Raw genomic sequence first — 17,861 nt, 5'->3', positions numbered from 1 at the left:
GAAATTGTGATAGCAGAAATATAAAATGAGATAAACCTGAGACACGGACCATGTATGTAGTCAGAGTAGGGCGAGAGCCTCCGGAGAGGGCAGGGCGGGATATTTGCTGTCAGAGCAATGTAACTACAAGCAAGGAAACCCCCCCTGCTAAAACTCTATGTTAAACATTGAGCTCTAGAATCATTCTTCAGTGAGATCAGTTAATGTTCCCCAGTAAAAGAAGGGTAGCACATGTTTTATTATGCTAATCATTTGTAACCATGTGAAAGATTCACTTTAGCATGCTAAAAGGCCCAGGCCTATGTGCTGTCTTTCCTCCTTCATATCTGACAAGGTGATTTTGCAAACTGAGCAACTAACTTAGCATGCAGACCCAGCTGTAGATGGCATGGTAAAAGGCAGGAAGAATTCCATCTTAAAGATAAGATTGCATTTTAACACCCAGGAAGTTCAAGAGGCAAGATTCTTTAGCAAGTAGACAATACCTCAGCCCACCTTGGGAGCTGGGCAGGCAGCCTTTTGATATGCTCCCAGATCAAGGCGCCAGTGTCCCAGAGAGAAATCAAGGCAGGAAATTCCTTATGTTAAGTTAATTTTTAATATACAAGGACCACTTAACAAGTCCCCACCCCTAAGTTTTTTCATGTTCTCGAAAAATCCTCAACTGCCTATAAAACCCCATAGACAACGCACCACCACGGACTCTCTTGTCCCCTCCTAGTGTGAGCCGGGAGCTCTGTCCTTTCACTTTATCTCTAAATAAAAGCCTGTACCTTGCTCTCCTACCTTGACGGTTTGTGAAGCTCATTCTTCAGCTCCCCAAACAAGAACCCCAGCATCATCTTTGGGGGCTCATCCGGGATAACTTTGGAGGTGAGTATCAGCATCCAAGCCTGCCTTTTCTTTTGCTGTCCTTATAGAAGGAAGCCGTCTGTGGCACAGAAAATCGGGCGCTTGTCAGCCACTTGAATGGGACTAGCCTGGCTGCCAATCTCAAAGTCTCAAGCGACAGGGTCCCCTGCATCTCCCTCAGTGGATCCCCCATCTCCCTTGGGAGCTGGGAATGTCACCTGAGTGGAAGCCAGGATTCCCTTTCAGAGGCATCTCCTTGGATGCGAGGGACTGAGGAAAGCCATGGGCAACTGCAAGAGTCTAGGCTGAGGCTACACTTCAGTGGCTTCTCAAAGGCCTGCGTGTCTGGAATCAGACCCCAACAGCCCAGCTGGGTATCCATGAGGAGCACCTCTCTGTCTCTGCCTCTGACTTCCAACCTGCTTCTTCAGGCCGCCTTGGACTCAGTGAGTCAGGGGGTGTGCCTAACTCCCTTCTAACTTCATCAATTTCCCGGAACCCGATGCTCACCACCGCAAGGTAGGAGATCCACGCTCTGCTCTTCTTCCTAACTAAATGCTGTATTTTTTATGTCATAAAAATTTGTCTAGGCACCTGTTAGCCACTTAAAAGACGATTAGCGTCGGCTACCAGTCTTAAGTCTTGGGTGAAAGGTTTCCCGTTGTCTGTCGCTCCTTGATCCCCCGCCTCCAGATGGAAGGGAATGTCGGGGAGTGTCTGAGCCAATTTCCTACTTTCCTATCCTAATCTGCAGACTCCGAGGGCAGACCAGACTAGTAGACAGTGGTCCTTGAATCTTGGCTCTGGCCGATTGTCCCGGCCACGCGGAGTGAACCTCCGGCTAGGCTGCTACCTATGCAAGAGTCGCAGATGACACCTGACCTCTTGTCTCATAGATCAAATTTTTTACAGTGGGTGACTAGCGGGATAATTTCCAGGCAGTGGCAAAAACTGGTGTTTGAGAGTATAGCCCCCCCACCCATAAATGTCTGTGGCAGCCCCTGAATTTTATTTCTGGCCTTAGCAAAAAGTTCCCTTGCTCTCCATTCAAAGCAGTCCTCCTAGGCCAGCGCCACTTTCTCCTGTGTCAAGTAAATGATGTCTGTAAAGTAATCAAGCTGAAACCTGAGACCAACATGTAAAAGGCTCTATTCTGTTGATCTCCTTTCCTTAGAGGCTGTCGTCCTGGGGCTAGGCATTTCCTTTTCTGCAGCCCCGGGTAAGCAAAACAGGCTTGTGACTCAGATCAGGGCTCTGGCAGCAAAATGTCACACAGTCCCTGCACTTTTCAGACAGGCAGGGAGCGCTCAAGGAAAGCTCGTGCAGAGAAAACTAGTGAAACTCCCAAAAGGCATAAGTAGGAGCACACTGGTAAGGTCCCACTAAATCCAGAGCTCCGAGGCGACTCTTGCTTAGTGAGAAGGCAAGAGGGGAATCAAGGCAAGGTAAAGGCCATGCTGGTAAGGAGTGGTTACATCCAGTAGGCCTGGCAGAGGAGGTGATTGACCACTGTCACCCAGGCTCCAAGGCGAGGGGATGCCCTCACAGAGGAAAGGCCGAACAGGTTTTGCACACCCATCTTTCCCTCTTCTGGACAGGAGCTTCCTCTTCAAGGTAAAGGCCAGACATGCCTCTGGCATTCATTCTGAAGAACTGGGAGAAATTTGATCCCCAGACCCTGAAAAAATGTGCTTTATCTTCTGCACCCAAGCCTGGACTCTATATAAAGTCTCTGATTGGAGAGGCTTGGCCCCTGAGAGAAGTATACAATATAATAAGGTTATGCAGTTAAATTTATTTTAATGCAAGGAAGGAAAATAGTCAACAGTTCCGTAGACTATAATGTGAAACTAATTTTCTAAATTATTTTGGTGGAAATCTATTCTACTTATTGAGTTCATTATCTTCAAAAATTGAGAAGATTTTAAACTAGACTCCCTGGAACAAGAAATGTATCTTCTGCAATACAGCCAGACTTTAAATGACTGGAGCTAGAATTGTGCTTGCATTTCATTTCCAGCCACCTGGAGACACACAGTCCCTATCAGTTCAGAGCCTTCATCGGCCCTGTTAGTCTGGGGCCATCTAAACCTTAACCCAGTTATATCAACTGCTTGCCGGTGGAGTGTATTCTTGAAAACAGATACTTTTTGTCAAATAAGCTAAAAAGAAAGGCAATTGGATATCAGTAACTCAAGTCTCTGTGTCAGTTTATCTGTCTGTGTATATGTTCTTTTTAAAGTCATTTAAGTTGGTGTTATCTGCTAAATCTTTCAAGAATAAAATGCTTAGAGGCTTGACTTTGTCTAATATTAAGTAAAAGTTTTGTAAGTAGCCTAGCATAGTTGTTAAGAATGAGTAAACTAAATTTGGCAAGTGAACTTCTTAAAACCTGAAAGTTTTGCTAAGTTAATTGAGATTTTACTGTAAAGCTCATAGTTACAGAAATTATAAAATGTTTAACAGCTTATAATAGCCTGCTTCTCAGTGTTTACTAAACATTAAGGTACCTAATAGTTTTAAGTTCTAATAGTTAACTCCGATATTTTCCACAGGGCCCCTGGAACATGTCAGAGGAATTTTTTCTCATTGGAGAAAGTATTTGGCTAATTTGGCTTATTTATCTGATATATATTTACCTGAAAAGCACTGTCGAAGGGAATGATGCTAAACTTTGTTACTGAATGTTTTGTGTTACAGAAATATCTGAATTTCCTTATGTGAACTGTCTTACAGTAAGCTCTTATCAGATCTTTAAACATTGTCATTTGTAAATCTTTTGTCATTTATAGCCACTGTTTTATTACTCATAAGCTAGTAAAGAAAGAGATTTCAGCAGAACAGGTATTGGTAACATAAGATTAAGTAAACTAAGGAAGATGATTTTGTAGCTTTTGTTTCAAATGTTGCTGATAAAGTGTTTTAAACTTTTTCTCTTAAGCTGACAACAGTTTATTAAATGACTAATCTTTATAAGCAGAATTGAAACTTATCTTTCTCTCTACCTGATCCCTCCAGAATTTAAAAACTTTCAGGGACTATTTTTATATTTCATAGCAGTATGTTTATTTGCATAAGTTCAATAAGAATCTGCTTTCCTTGTAAGAGGACCAATTAAAAACACAGATAATACTACCAAGGCTTTGACTGGAATGTCATACCTGAGAGACATGTGCATAAAGCTCAGATATGAACAGCTTAAAGGAACTAAGGTTGACTTTATATAGCCAACAAAGCCCCTTGGAAGAACAGGCCTGGTACCTTGCTTACAAGGTTCCCAGCAGCCTTACCAGGTGAGTAAGGAAGGTCACTTCCTGGCAGGTGCAGGAACCTTAGGATGTCTTGGGGACCTTGAGAAGAGAGGAATTCACCCAAATCTACAGGTACTGCAGGCAAAACCTGATGGCAAGTCTGGCTTGGCTGTCTGGCCTCGAGGCCCTTAAAAGTTCAATCTGAAATTCCTTACAAAAAGTTCCAGCAAAGCACATTTAAAAGAGCCTATGTAATCATCTGCCTTTCTTGCTGCACTTAGGCAAATAATCAAGCCAAATGTTAATTATTTTCTTAATCTGGTTACTTCTAATAAAAATGAGAGTGATTTTGGAGAAAAATATTTTTTCAATACTGCAACCTTGTCCATACTAAATCCTAGTACTAGTCATTGAGACATAAACTAGATCCAGAATTCTAGCTTCTTCAAAATATCTAGCTGTGATTTCCCAGAGGTTTTAGTTTTCTCCTGTCAGTCTTGCCTAGAAGCCACAAAACTGCAAATAGTAATAGAAATGGAACCTGGAATAGAAGTGCCCATCTTATGAGGCCCTCTCAACCATCCACTGATGGAGACCTAGCTGCACCCCTTACTGCGCCCCCTCTCAGCATGAAGTAGTCAGAGCAGTCATGGCCCCCTTTCCCTAGCAGTAGCTAGGGTCTCTATCTGTAGAGGGGGGAATGAGACAGGGACCATGGATGTAGTCAGAGTAGGGTGAGGGCCTCTGGAGGGGGCAGGGCAGGATATTTGCTGTCAGCAATGTAACTACATGCAAGGAAACCCCCCCTGCTAAAACTCTATGTTAAACATTGAGCTCTAGAGTCATTCGGTGAGATCAGTTAATGTTCCCCAGATAAAGAAGAGTAGCACATGTTTTATTATGCTAATCATTTGTAACCATGTGAAAGATACACTTTAGCATGCTGAAAGGCCCAGGCCTATGTGCTGTCTTTCCTCCTTCAGATCTGATGAGGTAATTCTGCAAACTGAGCAACTAACTTAGCATGCAGACCCAGCTGTAAACAGCATAGTTAAAGGCAGGAAGAATTCCATCTTAAAGATAAGATTGCATTTTAACACCCAGGAAGTTCAAGAGGCAAGATTCTTTAGCAAGTAGACAATACCTCAGCCCACCTTGGGGGCCAGGCAGGCAGCCTTTTGATGTGCTCCCGGGCCAAGTTGCCGGTTTCCCAGAGAGAAATCAAGGCAGGAAATTCCTTACAGTTAAGTGAATTTTTAATATTCAGGGACCACTTAACAAGACCATACCCCTAAGTTTTTCATGTTCTCGAAAAATCCTCAACTGCCTATAAAACCCCCTAGACCACGCACCACTACGGACTCTTGTCCCCTCCTGGCGTGAGCCAGGAGCTCTGTCCTTTCAATATATCTCTAAATAAAAGCCTGTACCTTGCTCTCCTACCTTGACTTTTTATGAAGCTCATTCTTCAGCTCTGCAAACAAGAACCCCGGCATCAAACCTTTAGAGGTGAAAAAAGATAAACTGTTATCAGCATAAAATTGACTGTTTTATCTGTTAGATATTCTAATTAAACCTCACTGGTAACTATGACAATATAGTAATTTATCCTTCGTTTACCCCATGGTCCCAAGCACATAAACCGTTAAAAATCATGCCTGGACTTGCCTGGGGTTTGACTGAAGTTGCCTCACCTTATTTCTAAACATTCAGAACCACCCCCAAGGCAACAGGTCAAGTGGCACTTTACTACTCCACCCCTACAAAAGGCACAATGCTCTGAACCACGTGGCTGCTCTCTCTCTCTCTCTCTCTCTCTCTCTCTCTGTCTCTCTCTCGGTAGCCACTTTCTATTTCATATAATAAAATCTCCTGCATGGGCCCATGTCTCCTGAGTCATTCTGGGGTAAGGAGGGTTGCGGTGATGATGCAGGGGTTCTTGTTTGCAGAGCCAAAGAAAGAGCTTTACAGTCAAGGTAGGAGAGCAAGGTACAGGCTTTTATTTAGAGATAAAGTGAAAGGACAGAACTCCCGGCTCATGCCAGGAGGGAACAAGAGAGTCCATAGTGGTGCATTGTCTATGGGGTTTTATAGGCAGTTGAGGATTTTTCGAGAACATGAAAAAACTTAGGGGTGTGGACTTGTTAAGTGGTTCCTGAATATTAAAAATTAACTTAACTGTAAGGAATTTCCTGCCTTGATTTTTCTCTGGGACACCGGTGCCTTGGTCTGGGAGCATATCAAAAGGCTGCCTGCCCAGCCCCCAAGGTGGGCTGAGGTATTGTCTACTTGCTAAAGAATCTTGCCTCTTGAACTTCCTGGGTGTTAAAATGCAATCTTATCTTTAAGATGGAATTCTTCCTGCCTTTTACCATGTCATCTACAGCTGGGTCTGCATGCTAAGTTAGTTTCTCAGTTTGGAAAATCATTGTCAGATCTGAAGGAGGAAGGACAGCACATAGGCCTGGGCCTTTTTGTATGCTAAAGTGAACCTTACACATGATTATAAATGGTTAGCATAATAAAACATGTGCTACTCTTCTTTATCTGGGGAACATTAACTGATTTCACTGAAGAATGATTCTAGAGCTTAATGTTTAACATAGAGTTTTAGCAGGGGGGTTTCCTTGCATGTAGTTACATTGCTCTGACTGCAAATATCCCACCCTGCACCCTCCGGAGGCCCTCACCCTACTCTGACTACAATTACAGTCCCTCTCTCAGTGAGATACCCTTTATTGGTGCCATGACTTCAGATGAGGCTCTCCCTTTGACTTTGCTCTTCCTCCGGGAATCTGAGCTGCTTTGGGAACCCTCTGCCTGATCCTCCTTCACGGCCTCACTGTCCATTTCCACAGTCACTTGTCTTCTCGCCCAACACCGGCCTTCAATTTGGTAAGCATCCCCTTCATGGTCGACTTAAATGTCCCTTTGGAACCTGGGAAGTGACCATTGAGTATATGGCATCCCCAGGGCTCCTCCAGGACAGGGGCACCCACAACCATGACTTTAAGTGTCACAGTTGATCCCCACAGTCAACCCTTCTCTGCCTCCCCGTGGTGAGAATCCTCATTCACTGAGGCCAGTCTCCCTTTATCTACTCATAAACTCCTGGTACCAGGTACGGAGCCTCCTTGGCATTTTTCACCTTGACCACTCTGTTGGAGGTGGTGACGACCCCCTAACTGTGTCTGTTCTTTCTATGACCTTCTCAATCACTCTGGGATGCCTCAGTGACTTGTGAATGGTCTCATTCTCACCATGGGATCTGACCCCTCCATTCCCACAGATTCACCTCTAGGGTGCTTACTCAATAATCTAAAACCCCTCCACCTCACTCCAGACTTCAAACCTTTTAAGCTTGTTGGCTACTGTAATGAGATCTGGCCACAATATTCCTTGGACAATCAGTCTAAATGGTCCCCTAATAGCTTTTTAGATCCTAAAATTCTCTGTGACTTATATAACTTCTGTGAGCGCATGGGCAATTGGAAAGAGATCCAATATATCCAGGTGTTCTCCTACCTCCAAACCAAGCCCACTCTCTGTCTCCCTTGCAATCCTAAACATCTTCTCCTGGCTATAAAAAACTTCACCCACCACCCACCAATTCCCACCACATCCTCTGACTTTGACCCTGCTGATGAACCCCCACCCTGACCCCAAATTTCCATAGCACCTCCTCCTTCTCCTCCTCCCGCTCAACCCTCACCCAGTCTCCCACAACAAGCTCCCATCAGAGGCGAGGCAACAACCCTGCCTCCTCTACCACAACCAGTTTCCCTCCCATCCCGAGATCCCCTACCAAGTCCTGCAGTCACTCACTCTTGAATCCAGATCCTAGCCTGACTACGGGAAGTATCTGGTCTGGAGGGCATCATCAGGGTTCACGTCTCTTTCTCTCTCTCTGACCTATCTCAAATTGAGAAAAGACTAGACTCTTTAACTTCCAACCCAGGTACTTACATAAGAGTTCCAGTACCTAACTCAGTCATATGATCTTGCCTTTTATGATATTCACATGATACTATCCAACACACTTTTGCCCAAGGAGCATAGATGAATCTGGGTACAGGCTAGAACTCATGCCAATGAAATTCACCAAACTACTCCAGCTCATCCAATAGGTGCTGAGGGAGTTCCTGACGGAGACCCTAACTGGGACTATAATGCGGCAGGGTGAGTCACCAGTCGAGATCAATTCATCACCTGCCTCATGGCGGGTCTCAGGAAGTCAGCCAGTAAGACCATTCATTAACTATGAAAAACTCCAAGAGGTTATTCAGGATAAAAATGAGAATCCCTCTATGTTCCTAGACCGCCTCACCAAAGCTCCTTTACAATATACAAACCTAGACCCTGAGACTCCAGATGGGAGACAATTATTAATGACCTACTTCTTCACCCAGAGTTTCCCCAACATTAAAGCTAAACTTAAACATCTAGAGAAGGGACCCTTAACTCCTCAGGCAGAAGTCCTCGCAGTGGCCTTCAAAGTATATAATGGAAGAGATGAAAAGGCCCATAAACAAAAATATCAGATGCTGGCTAAGGCCTTTCAACCTACCCCAACCACTCGTGCTTGGGTATCCTCACTTCCTAAGAGGCAGCCAGAAGGACCTCCTGGTCCATACTTCCAATATGGTCAAATGGGTCATTGGGCCAGAGCCTGCCCAAATCCCTGGAAGCCTCCCAGTCCATGTCCTAAGTGCCATCAGGAGGGACACTGGGCTGTTGACTGTCCTTGCACACCAAGGGGTGCCAGGCCATCCAGCTCTGACACTCCACACACAGATCTTCTGGGTCTGGAAACTGATGACTGAGGGGTCCCAGGACTCCTCCACCTGACCACTACCATCACTGTACAGAAGCTCAGGGTAATCATTGTGGTAGCGGGTAGGCCCATCTCTTTCCTTTTGGACACCAGTTCCACCTACTCAGTCCTGAAGGAGTTTTGGGGACCTACTTCCCTCTCACAGTCCTCTATAGTCAGGGTAGAGGGAACACCTCATCAAACTTTACAAACTCCCATGCTTCACTGCATCTTTACAGGCATTGCCCTCTCTCACTCCTTTTTGGTGATTCCCGAGTGTCCCATCCCCCTTATGGGAAGGGACATTTTATACAAGATTGGAGCTTCCATTACTTTCACTCCTGGACCGTGCCTCAATCCCAACTTGCCTTCAATCCCACTTTTACTTGCCCTCCAACCCACTGCAAACCCACCTCCCTCTCCTATTCCTCTGCCACCCCATCTGGTCAACCCTGTAGTCTGGGACACCGTCACCCCCTCATCACCACTTGCACCACAGTAATTATCAGACTTGAAGACCCCGCCTCTTTTCCCTCTCAACCTCAGTACCCACTGCCTCTCAAGAGTTTACTGGGCCTGCAGACAATTATCCGGGTACTTTTATATAAACGGCTATTATGACCAGCCATTTCCCCTTTCAATACTCCTATACTGGCAGTTAAAAAGCCTAATGGTTCTTACAGTCTTGTCCAGGACCTAAGAGCAATTAATGCAGCCTTTGTTCCCATCCGTCCTATGGTCCCTAACACCTATAATTTATTGTCCACCATTCCTGCTTCCACCACTAACTTTTCTGTCCTTGACCTCAAAGATGCATTCTTCACTATCCCCCTCCATCCCAACTCTCAAAATCTATTTGCTTTCACCTGGACCCATCCTACCACCCAGACTTCTACTCAATTGACCTGGACAGTCCATCCCCAAGGCTTTAGAGATAGTCCTCACCTTTTTGGACAGGCTCTATCGCAAGACCTCAAATCCCTTACTCTTTTGGGCTTCACCCTCCTTCAATATGTAGATGATCTCCTCCTGTGTAGTCCCTCCCTACAAACCTCTCAACAGGATACTATTCTCCTTTTAAACTTTCTCTCAGAACATGGCTATCGGGTCTCACCATCGAAAGTTCAGCTGTCTGCTGTTCAAGTCACATACCTGGGAGTTCAGCTCTCCCCAGGCTACAAGGCTATTACCATAAACAGGAAAAATCTTCTCCAAACTGTGCCCATTCCAAACATCAAAGATGAAATTCTCTCTTTCCTGGGTCTTGCTGGGTTCCTTCATTCATGTATCCCCAACTTTTCACTCCTGGCTGCCCACCTATATGAAGAATCCTGAGGACTTATTACTGAGCCCCTCTTGATGCCCATGGCTAAGCCCTTCTATAAACTCCAGCTGGCCCTTCTACAAGCTCCCACTCTGCACTTGCCTGATCTCACACACCTCTTTTCTCTATATGTCTCAGAAAGGCAGGGCTTCACCCTGGGAGTTTTGGGACATATGTTAGGACTCTCCTTTGGCCCAGTTGCTTATCTTTCCAAAAAATTAGATCCTACTATTCAGGGATGGGCTCCTTGCCTGTGAGCCCTTGCAGTGACTGACGTCCTCATTCAAGAATCCAAATAACTCACCTTCGGGTCAACCACAACTGTTTTCTCCCCTCATCCTCTTTCCAAACTCCTTACATACAAAGACCTGCAGACTCTTTCTCCCTGCAGGATTCTATCACTTCAGGTTGCCCTAGTTGAGAACACATCCCTCAGTTTCAAAACCTGTCCTCCTCTTAATCCTTCCACCCTTCTTCCATTACCTCCTGATCCAAAGGCAGGATCACAACCCCCCTTCCATAACTGTTTACAAACCCTAGATGAACTCCTACCCTGTCCCTCCCACATTCAGGAGGGTGCCCTTCCTCAGCCACATATACCTGGTTTATTGATGGCAGATCCTTTATCCATCAGGGTGTTCATCAGGCAGGATATGCCATTGTCTCTCTGGATAGAACTAACAAGGCAAAGCCCTTACCTCCTAACACTACAAACCAACAAGCTTAACTGATTGCCCTTACCCACGCCTTCACTTTGGCACATGGGTCCTCTCTTACTATCTATACTTATTCAAAATATGCTTTCCATAGCCTACTGCCCCACGCATCAATCTGGAAAGAACTGGGACTCCTCAACACCAAGGGCAGCTCTATCACCAACACCAAATACATTATACCACTGATAGAAGCCTCACATCTTCCAACAGCCATAGGCCTAGTACATTGTTGCTCCCATTGGTCAGATCAGTCATCCATCTCCCTTGGTAACAACAGGGCAGATGAGGCAGCCCAAAAAGCAGCGTTAGCCCTTGTAATAGGTGCCCTCGTTCCAGGCCCTAAAAAATCCGTTTCCACAACTACCAGCCCACCTTCCACTGAGGCCATACTCTCCTACTTACATCACTTATTTCACTCCAACCTCCAATCTTTACAATGCTTTCTTAAAACTTACCTGCCTCTTTCTCATTCAGAAACTGCCTTCCTCAAAACACTCACCACTTCATGCGAGATCTGTCAAAAAGTCAATCCCAACTCACCTTCTTGACCACCCATCTTTCCTACCCATCAAGCACGAGGCCTCATTCCTAGGAATGATTGGCAGCTTGACTTTACTCACATGCCCCCAGTAAAATGCCACTGGTATCTTTTAATACTGGTGGACACATTTTCAAGATGGGTTGAGGCCTTTCCCACAGCTAACAAATGAGCCCAGACTGTCTCCAATGTCCTACTGTCTGAAATTATCCCATGCTTTGGGATACCTACTTCCTTACAATCAGACAATGGCCCCAAGTTTATCTCTCAAATCTCCCAAAAACCACTAAAGCCCTTAATATTCCATGGCATTTTCACATCCCCTATCACCCACAATACTCAGGTAAGGTGGAAAGAACCAATAGAACCCTCAAATCTATCCTTACTAAATTATCCCTGGAGCTTCACCTTGACTCGATAAAACTCCTCCCCTTGGCCCTACTTTGACTCTGGGCCTTACCAAAAAAACCTGATACACTTTCTCCTTTTGAACTCATGTATGGCCGCTCCATGCTTCCTCCAGGTCTCAACTCTGATTCTCCTATTCTTCCTCCTCATCTCGTCAATCCTTCACTTCAACAAATTCACCCTCTCTCTTCTGGTCCCACACTGACCTCTATACACCAAAACCTCAAGATACCACTTCTCCTACTTTTTATCACCAAGGAGACTCTCTGATCTTATCCCCCCCACTCCAGGCGACACCATCCCTAACTCCCAAGTGACAAAGACCATACATAGTAATCGTTTCCACACCAACTGCAGTTAAACTCCAGGGTCTTCCCTATTGTATACACAACTCCCACCTTAAGCCATTTGTCTCATCTTGTTCCCCTCCCACCAAATCTCCCACAGGTTCCTACTCCTCCACCCTGATGGGACCTCTTACTCTCTGCATTTCACATTGCTCATCTCCACTTCCACTCATCACTGAAGAAGTTTCTGCCAGCATGAAGTCCTAAGACCTCCCTTACAACAGCCATGCATCTTGCTTAAGGATTGTTAACCCTGGTCTCAACACTTATTCTCTCACCAGACCTATCTTCCCAACACCAGCCCTTTCTTCTCTTTCAGACTGTCCAAAAGACTGCACCATCAAGGATTCCCTTTGCCCTACAGGTTGCTTTTCTGCCTACATATATGTCCTCAAAGAATGCTATAATTCAGCCACCCTATGTAAACATAGCAATTAGCCTAAATGCAAAAAATTTCTAACCAAACCTTTAACCAGTTTGTAATACAGGATTACCAACCCCTCTCCAAAGACGATGATGCTTATTAAACCTGGAACAAGCCATCGCCACTGCAGACCAAGTGCTCATCCGAGGACCACCCCCATCAATACAAAAATGAACTTCATCGCCCCTAATCAGCAGGAAGCAGTTACTGAAGACTGAGCTTCACATCTTTGCAAGTCCTCTACCACTTATAAAACAGAAAAGGGAGCAATATAAGAATATAGTAATTTATCCTCCATTTACCCCATGGTCCCAAGCACATATGCTGGTGAAAATCATGCCTGGACTTGCCTGGGACTTGCCTGGACTTGCCTCACCTTATTCCTAAACATTCTGACCCACCCCCGAGGCAACAGGCCAAGTGAAACTTTTCCACTCCGCCCCTATGAAAGGCACAACACTCTGGACCATGCAGCTGTTTCCTCTCTCTCTTTCAGATAATAAAATGTCTTGCTCGTGAACATATCTCCCTGGGCAAGGAAACAAAGGCAAAAATGAACAAGTGGGACTATATCAAGCTAAAAAGCTTCTGTACAGCAAAGGACACCATCAATAGAGGAAAAAGGTATCCTACAGTATGGGAGAACATATTCATAAATGACAGATCCTATAAAGGATTGACATCCAAAATATATAAAGAGCTCACATGCCTCAACAAACAAAAAGCAAATAATCCAATTAAAAAATGGGCAGAGAAGCTGAATAGACAGTTCTCTAAAGAAGAAATCCATATGGCCAACAGGCACATGAAAAGATGCTCCACATTGCTAATTATCAGAGAAATGCAAATTAAAACCACAATGAGATATCACATCACACCAGTAAGGATCGCCATCATTGAAAAGACAAACAACAACAAATGTTGACGATGTTGTGGAGAAAGGGGAACCCTCCTACACTGCTGGTGGGAATGTAGATTAGTTCCACTATTGTGGAAAGCAGTATGGAGGTTCCTCAGAATGCTGAAAATAGAAATACCATTTGACCCAGGAATTCCACTTCTAGGAATTTACCCTAAGAATCCAGCACTCCAGTTTGAAAAAGACAGATGCAACCCTATGTTTATCACTGCACTATTTACAATAGCCAAGATATGGAAACAACCTAAATGTCCATCAGTAGATGAATGGATAAAGAAGATGTGGTACATATACACAATGGAATATTACTCAGCCATAAGAAAAAATACAGATCCTACCATTCACAACAACATGGATAGAGCTAGAGGATATTATGCTCAGTGAAATAAGCCAGGCAGAGAAAGACAAGTACCAAATTATTTCACTCATATGTGGAATATAAGAACAAAGGAAAACTGAAGGAACAAAACAGCAGAATCACAGAACCCAAGAATGGACTAATAGTTACCAAAGGGAAAGGGACTGGGGAGGATGGGAAGGAAGGGAGTGATAAGGGTGGGGAAAAAGAAAGAGGGCATTACAGTTAGCATGTATAGTGCGTGGGGGGCACGGGGAGGGCTGTACAACACAGAGAAGACAAGTAGTAATTTTACAGCATCTTTCTATGCAGATGGACAGTGACTGTGAAGGGGTATGTTGGGGGGACTTGGTATATGGGGGAGCCTAGTGAACATAATGTCCTTCATGTAATTGTAGATTAATGATACCAAATAAACAAACAAACAGATAAATAAATAAATAAAATGTCTTGCGTGGGCCTGTGTCTCCTGAGTTGTTCTATTGTAAGGAGGGTCATGGAGACATACCCCTTCAGTAACCACAGAGCAAAAATCTAGAGTAAATTTGTGAGGCATAAACAATGAGGTACTGAGCAAATCACCATGGTGAACCACTAATTTTCAGAAATGGGAAGAGAAAGAATGGAAATACAAAACAACCATATGGAAACAATAAGATAGCTGTATTAAGTCCTATCATATCAATAATAACTTTAAATGTAAAGAGATTGCATTCATCAATCAAAATTCACTCAGTAGCTAGATGGATAAAAAATAAAAATAAAAAACAAGACACCATTATGTGCTGCCTAAAGAATACTTATCTTAACCTAAGGAAATACATAGTATAAGATAAATTCTAAATGAAATAAGCAGGTGATGAGAGGCAATAAAAGGCCAGGCAGTTTATTCGAGTGCAATCCCGGGTGAGGTTCACCAGTCTGCAGGAACACAGGCTGGAGAAGTTGCATGTAACCAGATAGGTGGGGAGTTTTAATAAGCACAGAGAGGGGAAGGGGAAGTGCGCCATGCCAGGGGTATGTGGGGAATTTTTGTTGACTCAGGGTCAGGTGATGGACAGCCAGAGTTTTCCTTCTTCTGGATGGAGGGGGTCTACATCTGGGGTTTGTTGGCACATCATGAGACTGGAATCCAGGAAGAGCTGTTCACTCCTTCCTTATATGGCACAGAGCTATTTGGTTCTGTCTTTTTTCCTTTTGCACCGTCCTAGCTTTCCTCCCTCCAGTGCCTCCAGCCTTACATTCCAGCCTTTTGGTCATAATGGGTGATGACTCGATCTGCCTACTTTCGGCTGACAAGGGGCGTCATGGGGGGTTTTAAGGCTGGTTGATGGCTGAAGGAGGCTCAGTTGGGAGGGGCGAGTACTTGTGCAGCAACAGTTAATTGACCTTTATGTGTGATATTTCCGCCATGTGCTGTTGAAGGAACCTGAAAACACATGGGCCAATTAAGAGTAAACCACAAACCGTTATTAAGGGGCCTAGTAGAGGCATTAGCCAGTCCATCATGGGGAACTGAAGCCACCCATAAGGGCTGCCTTCAGGTACTTGTGTTTTGTGGAGGTCTTTTTGTCATTTTTGTAGTTTTTTAATGCTTTGTTCTATGGTCCCGGATTCATTGATATAGTAACAGCATTCTTCTTGTAGGAAAATACAGGTTCTGCACTTTTCTGTGGTAAGCAGATCTAAAGCCCGCCTATTTTGAAGGGTGACTTGGGCAAGGGAAGTAAGCTGCCACTGGAGGGAAATAAGAGAGGTTAAGGTTTCTCCCAGGGTCAGGCTCACTCTATCATCTAATGCTGCCAGTTGACTTGCAAGACCCTGAGCTGATTACGCTATGGCCTAATGCTCCTGCTCCTGTGGCAGCCACAGCTACTGTGGTGACCAGACTTACTCCTACTAGTACGGGTAGGAAGACAGCCCTCTTTTGCCTAGCTCTCAGATACATAGACCATCTGTCTAGCGCCTGATTTACCTCAGGTTTGTTGTATAACGTCAATTGGGGAACTAGCATCACTGAAAAGCAGGGTCCTACTGTGGTGCTGCTGATACACTGGGAAAGTGTGTTGTTGCACCAGAAAAACCCACCCCCTTGAAGAGAAATTAGAGTGTCTACAGTCACCCGTCGTCGGCATTGGCTTGTCACTGACAATCTCAAGATGGTGGAACGCTGGGTCAGGTAGGTCAGCAGGGACGATGATACTTCCTGCCATTTTCTGGTGGCCCTAGACCTATGTCAAGTTCCAGGCTTAAGGCTCGTCTTCCACATCACTATGTCACTCAAAAGAAGGCCGCAGTCTTTTTCAGAGAAGTTTACTGGTTGAGCCTGGAAGAAACTAATGGGAACCACCGCCACCTGGGGGCATTGGAGGGAGGCACAGAGGACACATTGCTGAAGATATGTGAAGCATTAAGAAACTGCACCGTTTCTCCAATGACTCCGGACCAGGAAAGTGGTGCTCCTGCCTGTCACAGGGAGTGGGGGTAGGGTTCCAACTGAATCTTCTGTTTTAGTGCCTGTTCTGTCTGTAGAATATTACTTGATATCTGTACCTGGGTGTTTAGAACCTCTGTGAGAGTGGGATTCACAGTGGTCCATTTCCTCTTGATGTATACTGTGACCCATGGCTGGGCTTGGTAACTATTGCATAGCTTGCCCTGTACTCCTTTCTCCCAGCATTGATCCCATGGCTCACTAATGGTAATGTATAGCCTATCCTGTATTCTGGTGAACATGTTGTTAGAAACTTCTTTTGTTGTATCTCTTACTACATGAACTCTACATGTATTTACCTCAGGATGACATCCCCCATATATGTTGGACTGGAAAGTACATGTATGAGAGGTTTGGTCTTACAGAAAGCACAGCATTGAGTTTGAGAAAGTGTTTAAGATGTCTGTGTGTAGCGGTATTTGAACCAGTGCCTGACAACCCAAACACAGGCAACTTTGGGTGCCTACTTCTCGGCTTCAGTTCCATGAGGAAGAACTAGTTGGAACTTAAACTTTCATGCAGAGTAGCTCTGCCTGGAGACTACCAGGCTATTCATATGGCTGGTTGTACTTGACACAACTAACCCACAGCTTAAGAGGACCCACCTCACGAGACACCCACTCATCATGTCCAGGTGCCCGATTGAGCCAAGAAAGGTGATACCAGGAGGAAATGCTGGTGTAGTTTGACTGCTGAGGGCATAGTGAGGATTACCATATAAGGCCCTGTCCAGTGGCGTTGGAGGGATTTTGGCTGGAGTTCTCTTAGAACTACCTCGTCCCCTGGCTGAAGGATCACTCCATCTCCTGGGTTGTTGGATGACATGGGTTGGGGTAGGAGCTGGTCTGCGTGTTCCCTGAGAAGATGTCTCAACAGTGAAAAATAAGGAAGGTAGGAGGCTAAAGGAGGAGAGGTAGCGGGCAGGTCTGTGTTCAGTAAGAAGGGCCTGCCATACATTAGCTCAAATGTGCTTAGTCCAGCCAGTCCCCGGGGGGCAGCACACAGCCAAGTGAGAGCGATAGGGAGAAGATGGGGTCACAAGAGCTTTACCTCCAGAGACAGCTTAGTTAGTTGGTCCTTTAGGAGACTGTTAGCCCTTTTGACCTTACCCAATGACTGGGGGTGATAGGGTATGTGGAGGTTCCAGGTGATATTGAGAGCCTCGGTTGTTAACTGAGTGACCTGGGAGATTAAGGCAGGTCCATTATCAGATTGGAGTGAAGTGGGGTGCCCGAAATGAGGAACAATGTGTTCCACCAGCACCTGCTCCACCACTGATGCAGTCTCTCAGTAGGTGGGGAAGGCCTTGATGCACCCTGAAAATGTAACAACCAGAACTAGTAAATATCGGAGCTTTTTATACCTTGGCATATGGGTGAACTCGACCTGCCAGTCCTGTCCAGGGATAGTTCCCCTC

At 45.0% G+C, this 17,861-nt stretch overlaps 1 long non-coding RNA gene across 1 annotated transcript; it reads left to right on the top strand.

Moving 5' to 3' along the window:
- The first annotated feature begins 726 nt into the window (after window positions 1-726).
- Window positions 727-14,375, top strand: LOC140847419 (uncharacterized). Its single transcript, XR_012127407.1, has 3 exons — window positions 727-873; window positions 1,284-1,371; window positions 12,726-14,375. It is a non-coding gene; the product is annotated as an uncharacterized lncRNA (long non-coding RNA).
- The last annotated feature ends 3,486 nt before the right edge of the window (window positions 14,376-17,861 follow it).

This window comes from Manis javanica, chromosome X, assembly GCF_040802235.1.
Source record: "Manis javanica isolate MJ-LG chromosome X, MJ_LKY, whole genome shotgun sequence".
Lineage (NCBI taxonomy): Eukaryota > Metazoa > Chordata > Mammalia > Pholidota > Manidae > Manis > Manis javanica.
The sequence above is the reverse complement of the archived record's forward strand: the minus strand, read 5'-3'. Positions and strand labels throughout refer to the sequence as shown.